Source organism: Herpailurus yagouaroundi, unplaced genomic scaffold (assembly GCF_014898765.1).
Source record: "Herpailurus yagouaroundi ecotype Mexico unplaced genomic scaffold, PumYag 142, whole genome shotgun sequence".
Classification (NCBI taxonomy): domain Eukaryota; kingdom Metazoa; phylum Chordata; class Mammalia; order Carnivora; family Felidae; genus Herpailurus; species Herpailurus yagouaroundi.
In genome coordinates this window covers 1,242,598-1,249,497 of record NW_024412397.1, presented here as the reverse complement: position 1 = coordinate 1,249,497, position 6,900 = coordinate 1,242,598, and the positions used below count along the sequence as shown (strand labels likewise).

Below are 6,900 nucleotides of genomic sequence, written 5' to 3'. Positions count from 1 at the left end.
GGAAGGTGTCTCTGCCCTCACCGCCCACACGGTCCGGAGGCTATACGAGCCGGGCGTCGCTTCCTCGCTGCCCCCAAAGGCCGAAAACAAAGGTGCAGGGTCGTCAGCGCACATCGTGTCTCCAGCTTCGTTTTCCTGCACGTCCGGCCTCGGCATCTTGCACGAGTAAGGGTGAGAGAACTCGGCAGAGGCCACCGCCCGCTACAGACCTGCTGCCCAGCTCCCCCACCTGCCACTGCACTGGAGGTCTCCCTCCTGGTGGACAGGGGCCCCTCCCCCTTGGTGAACAGAGGCCCCTCCCCCCTGGTGGACAGGGGCCCCTCCCCCTTGGTGAACAGAGGCCCCTCCTTCCTGGTGGACAGAGGCCCCTCCCCCCTGGTGGACAGGGCCCCCCCCAGTGGACAGGGGCCCCTCCCCCCTGGTGGACAGGGGCCCCTCCCCCCTGGTGGACAGGGGCCCCCTCCCCCTTGATGGATGGGGACCTTCCCGGAACTTCCAGGGTGACAGCAGCAGCAGGAGGTCTGAGAGAAGCAGATGGTCCTTTCAAGTGTCCCCAGCAGCATCCTGAGTCCAGTGTGGAGGCTGGACCGGGCGTCTGTGGGGTCCGTGCCCGTGCCTTCCTAGAGGAGCAGTGTCCAGGAACTTCAGTGGTGGAGGACCATGTCCTCGTCACCAGCCCATTCTGACCCCGGAGCCCGGCTGGCAGCTTCCCTCCATGAAATCGCACGTGTGTGTGCCCCTCCCACACACACGTGTCCACTCAATCCCTCTTTTCGCCTCCTGCCCCGAGACCCTAATGCCACGTGTGTTATTGTTTCCAGAAATCGGACCCAGTTTTCCTCATGCTCGATGGCTGCTGGTATGACTGAGGAGCTTCCGGAAGGTAACTCTAAGCCCCCTGTGGTTTCCAGGCCTGCGAACCACGTGTGTGAGGTGAAGTCGGGTCTCACCGCACTCAGAGTTACTCTGTGTGGAGTCGTCACTGAGTCCAAAGAGCAACCAAACGGCTCTTGGACAAGAGTCTCGACACTCACCCCATCCCTGTGACCCAAGGTGCCTTCTGCACAGAGCGATGGGATCAGGAAGGCCCCCCGCGGTGGGCGCCGGGCCGGGCGTGGTCCACACCGCCAGCGAGCGCCATCCACTCACGTGACTTGGAAAGCGGGTGACGAGCATCCAGACCCACTCCAACCAGCGAGCTCTAACGTCCGTGAGCGCCGTAGACAGTCGTGAACGCCTCCTTCCGCATTTGCGGCTTGAATCACTGGGACACGAAGAACTCACAGGAAAGGAAACACATGTGGCCCACACACGTTTTTTAAAATTCACCTTCGCTAATCACTTGAGACATGAATTAAGGCTACAGTGACATGCTGTGCCTCCTCCCGAATTAGGGAGGGTTGTTTGAGACGGTGATAATTGAGGCCAACAGGTGTAGGACACTCACACACCTGCTCCTATGGATAGAAACGGGGTCAGTCTTTCTGGAAAGTCATTCAAAGCTGTGCATCGAGGGCCTTAGTAATGCTCCTACTCTCTGACCCTAAAACTCCACGTCCTGCATGGTCTCTTAAGGAAACAAGCAGAAATGTGGGGAAAGATTTACGTACAAGATCTTCACAATTATGACAATGGCAAGTCACTGGAAAAATCCTAAATTTCAGGGGAGCAAAAGTTTATGTTAATTGTGTTACATGCGTGTGACAGGACGGTGGTGTGCTGGTGTGCGAAAAGAGAAAGAGTGGCGACAATCTCTGAGGAGTAAATTCTCCCACGACGGCCAATTTCCCGCTCCCAACAGTGAGCAAGGTGGAGAAGACGCGCTCTCTCGTGCCGGTGTGGACCCTTTGCAGGTTCACGTACCTGTGAGCAGGTGGCACAAAATTTTGGCACAGTGTCTCAGGATGAAATAGTAGTGGGAGATGCCTTAGCTTTTCGCACGTCTCTCATTTCCAATTTTTCTAAAACGTGCTTGCGTTGTTTTTGATTCAGAAAAAAAAATGATATTTTTGGAAAAAAAATGATTGAGGTGCCAGCTTTTTTTACAAGAAGTTCTTCGAGCAGAGTTCAGAGAGCTGGGAGACTTTACCCATAGTGACTTAACCCTTTACAGCTCAGTCCCCTCCAGGGAATGAATCTCACATCACACGTTTTCCCCAAATGTCCAAAGGCCACAGTCTCCAGTGCAATTGCTAACTAAGCAAAAGACAATTACCATTTCGGAAAGAGAGGAGAAGCATCAGATTCAGAGGCGGGAGAGTGGACCTCCGCGTACCTGGGGAGCCCTCCCCGTGGCCCGGCGACCCGGCCCTGAGCGCACGCGGATGCGGGGGGCGGGTGCCTCCCCTGTCCCGTGTGTCAGGCTTCAATCGCTCTGTGGAAATGCGGTGGTGAGAGAGAGATTCTCCATCTCTGTTGAAGCAACTGGAAGCGAACCAGAAAAAACGTAAACTTGCATTTCTTCAGGACCCTCCTGATCAGAAAAGATCCTTCCCCAGGGACAGACTATGAGACCATGTGTGATTTTTTTAAATGTGTGCGGACGAGGCCCGTGTTTTGTGCAGAGAGAAATGTGTGTATTTTAACACTAACGGGAAAACCTCCCAAGACAAAGCTTGGGCTGCATTCTTCGGGAAAGTCAGAAGCCAGGGTAACTGCTGCCTCCAGGTTGGAAACAAAGACGTGTGCGGGGTGGGGGCTCCCCCCTCACCGACCAGTCATGTGATTTTGACCACCTCCAGATAAAACTTGTTCAACTTCCACAATCGCTGCTTCCTGGCTCCTTGAGCCCGTTAAACATTTATTACTTCCTACACCTGTGTAACCAGAAGATAAAAAGACGGCCTAGGATTTTACTCAAAGAGAACTCAAAGTCATCGTTTCTTTTTGATTCCTTCCTTCACCCAATGGACGCTTGCGTTGTCCCCTTAGACCCTCGTGCATCCTGGGTTCTGTGCTTGTGCGTGTGTGTGAATCGTTCACACGTAGATATGGATGCACGCGGATGTAGGTGTGTGCGTGTGTGTGTGTGTAGGAGTATATATGTGTATGTATATATGTGTGCAGATATAGGCTTGTGCATGTGTGTGCACAGAGATACACATGTGCATGTGTGTGCACAGATGCGTGTGTGCATGTGTGTGCAGAAACACACGTGTGTGCGTGTGTGTGTGCACAGAGAAACGTGTGTGTGTCGTGTGTGTGTGGACACAGGCGTGTGTGTGCATGTGTGTGTGCGGAGGGGGTGGAGGAGGAGTGGTCACAGTCACTGTACGTCCCTCTCATTTCTCCATCTACCAGGGGCCCCCAGCCTCCCCACCGCACCTGTACCCTCTTCCTTTAATTGAATGTGTCCCTTCTTCCAGCACCTTCCTGCCCCCTCCCCGGCCCCACTGCCCGCGGCACCTGCTGTCTCACTGACACTCCTGCCTCAGGAAATGCCGCTGCCGAAGCAGAGGCTGGTGCTGCCGGGCACACAAGCCACGACCCCCTCCTAGCTGGCCTCCTCGAGCCCACTCTGGCCCCCTGCACACAGCCTTGCCGTGATCTTTCCCATCTATAGACCCAATTATGCCATCTTAGCCGTGACCTTGCAGTGGCTTCAAAGCGCCCTAACGGGAGCACCCCCAGCCCCTGCCACGGGATGAGTCACCAGCTGACTGTCCCTCAGCCCTGCCCCGACCGCACCTTCCCGCGATGCGGCCGCTCCAGGGCCTGAGGTGTGTGCATCCCGACCGGCCAACGTGGGCCGGTCCTTTGCCCTCTGTGCCTTTGTCACGCCCAGACACCCTCCCGGTCACCTCTTTGGCTAAGCTCGCCGAGAGCCCCGGGCCTCCTCCGAGCCGGCTTTTACAGCCGTGGATGAGCATGGGGGGCCCGACGCAGCTCACTCACGCCTGCGCTGGACATCGGGATTGCCATCAAAGCGGCCGGCCTCACGGTGGAAAAGGCACAGAGGGCGGGGCACGAACCAAGAAAGCGAGAAGACAGGGGCCACCAGGAGGGTGTGATGCCATCATCTCCTGGAGCACAGTTTACGTTTGCACATGCGTACGTATCCGTCTCGTTCAGCTGGATGATGGGTCGTCAGGGGATTCTCCGTTGCTCTAGTTAGTTCTCCCCACGTTCTCTAAAACGTTTGCTCTGAGTTGTTTCTGAAAGAAAGAAAGAAAGAAAGAAAGAAAGAAAGAAGAGAGAGAGAAAGAAAGAGAGAGAGAGAGGAAGGAAGGAAGGAAGGAAGGAAGGAAGGAAGGAAGGAAAGAAGAGAAAATTTTGCAAACTGAGTCTTCCTGTGGGGAGAACAGGGAGACCCTCCCCCACAGCCCACCCCAAACTGCACAAAGTCCGGTCCTCTTGATCTGTTCTCATTCTTTGCCCTGAAAAATAACTGCCACTCTGTGTCCTTTTGGAAACTAAAGAGCTCAAAGCTATCGTGATTGGCTTCCCGTGACGCACTCCTTGTGAAACATGAGGGAATGAATCTGACTTTGGGATTTTTGATGAGAAAAATAGAGGCTCCACAGGAGCAGGGGGTGGGTCATGCAACAGGGCTGCGGAGGAACCACTTTCCAATGAAGACAATATTTAACTTGGAATTTGGGATGAGATGCTAATGATAATGTGCAGTGAGCGTCGAGAACAGATTTGGGACATCACTGTGTTTGCCCAAAGTAAAATTAACAGCAAAATGAAATACACAAGGTCGTTGGAAAGAAGCCATCCTGAAAAACACATTTTGTTCCTGAACTTCTATTTCCCTCTTAGGAAATCAAATAGTTCTTCAAAACTCTCTCCATGAGAGGGGAAAGTCTCACTCTCCAGAAGAGGCTCCTCCGATACGATCCATGAAGACGGAGTGATTTCCCTGGTTCGCCTGTGGTGCTCGTGCCACGGCTGGTGGCTCGGCGACAGTCCCCCCCCCCCCCCCCCCCCGTGCGCCCACCTCCCTCGGGGGATGAAGTGTTGACTTATAACCACTGTGGGTTCATCACAACCTGACACGTTCTGGGTTCTTCCACAGTCTTTGTGATGCAGTGAGATTCAGCCAGAGGGCCCAGAACCCCCGCACGTTGGCTCTGCATTGAGTATTAGTAATCGATAATTCCATAACGAGGCCAGAATAGCCGGTGTCTGGGCCACGACACTGCCGCCAGGGCACCCGGCCCTTCCAGACCCCACCCTGCAGCTCGGTTCACAGAAACGGGCCCCAGTTTCTCACCGAGACAAGACTGTGAAAGGTTTTGCTCGGAACTTTGTGACAGAGTCAACGTTTAATGTGCTCCTTTATACTCCTTCGTTCCTTCTTCTTGTAAAGTACAAGGAAAATGTAAATTCTGTCACAAAACTTCTCACGGGTGCCCCGAGCCCCCAGCCTCGCTGCCCCCCCCCCACGCTCCTCCCCCGAGTCCGTGGCCACTCGTCTTGGTATAAAGCGAGGACACAAGCAGGTCTGACGGCACCTGCTGGACCTTCGCGGACTTTTCTTTCCCGTGATGGTGGACCGAGCTCACCTCTCAAGTCGGCAGCCCCACTGAGCCCTTCGGCTTCTCCGGGGGCATCAGAGCACCCCTCGTCTGGGCTTCCCAGGACTGCTGCTGGGCTCAGGTGTTCTTAACTCCCCGCGCGACAGTGATGCCCCAGCCCCACCGGAGTGTGAGCCCGGGAGAGTGGGCGCCCGAGCTCCCCACGTGGCTGGTGCCCAACAGACGGACGCAGTGCTGAGCACAGGGGCCCTGGCCGTGGAGGTGGCCCGGCCGCGGTGGAGCGAGGGGGCCTGGCACCAGGACGAGCCCCCGGGGCTGCCCCTTTGCCCACTGCCCTCCTCCGGCGGCCCCGTGGCTATGTTCTCAGGACCCAGCAACACGCCCATCTTACGGGAACCTCGAGTGCAAGGCCCCGGGAGGGGTGGGTGTGGAAATGTGAGGGCTGTGCCTCCGCAAGGGGCAGGCAGTGTTCTGGCATTTGGGGGGACAGCCTGCAGTGTAGACGGCAGTCCCGGAAGAGCCGGGAATACTGCCACCAGCGTGACGAAGGTGACCCTGTGGACAGACAGCGATCGCTTACGTGTGCCCTTGAGATTGCTTTTCACAGGAACATGTGCACCCCACCTGCTCGCTCAGTAACTTGGCCAGACGTCATACCCGAAAATTCACGCGGTGGGTGGCAGAAGACTCTCTACCCGCCAGTCCTGTGAGCACCACACAGAAATGGGGGTGGGGTCTGCTCTTGGGAAGGGGGACAGTGGGGGGCAGGGCCAGACACGGCGTCACGCATGGAGAGAAGATACGAAGGATGGGAGCTCAAGGGCAGGACAGGGCAGGGTGGGCACTGTCGGGAATGTGGGCACTGAAGCCCACCTTGGAAGACCCCTTCCAGGGTTGATAATGAGCCTGCCATCCACATGCGTGTCTTTGTGACCCCAGTCTTAGCGTCATTCACACACATAAGGTGATGGCTCATGCCACTGCCCCATGAACGAAGTCTGAGGTTTCTGCCCTGGGACAAGGAAGGGTGCATCTAATGCATGAAGCCCCGGGCCGAGGGGACCGAGCTGGAGAAGGCAGGTGCTCGGACAACCACCAGCACCAGGGCTGGAGGTAGGGACGCAGGGCTCACCGGTGGGGAGAGGTCGGGATTGAGAACCAGCGGGACAAATCAGAAAGCAGTGGAGAGCGGAGGGCGAAGGAGGGGCTTTGCAAACGGAGCACATTAAGGAAGAGGGAGAAGGAAATGTCGCAGGGAGAGTGAGGAGTCTCCGGGACAGAGCTGCGACGGGCGGTGAGGCACCAGAGTTGGGGGCGCTTGAACACTGAGCCGTGGTAGCGGCACGGAGGGCCACGGGCTCCACCTCCACTAACGGGAACCCCGGGTCCTCACACGTCTAACACGCCGACCTCAGAA

General features: G+C 56.4%; 1 long non-coding RNA gene across 1 annotated transcript in view; it reads right to left on the bottom strand.

Moving 5' to 3' along the window:
* Positions 1–769: 769 nt before the first annotated feature.
* Positions 770–6,900, bottom strand: part of LOC121032609 (uncharacterized) — a 31,441-nt gene continuing 25,310 nt past the window's right edge. Inside the window, exons 2-3 of the long non-coding RNA XR_005791384.1 lie at positions 3,972–4,154; positions 770–2,424 (exon numbers count right to left, since the gene is read on the bottom strand). This is a non-coding gene — a long non-coding RNA (uncharacterized LOC121032609). The remainder of the gene's footprint in view (positions 2,425–3,971; positions 4,155–6,900) is intronic.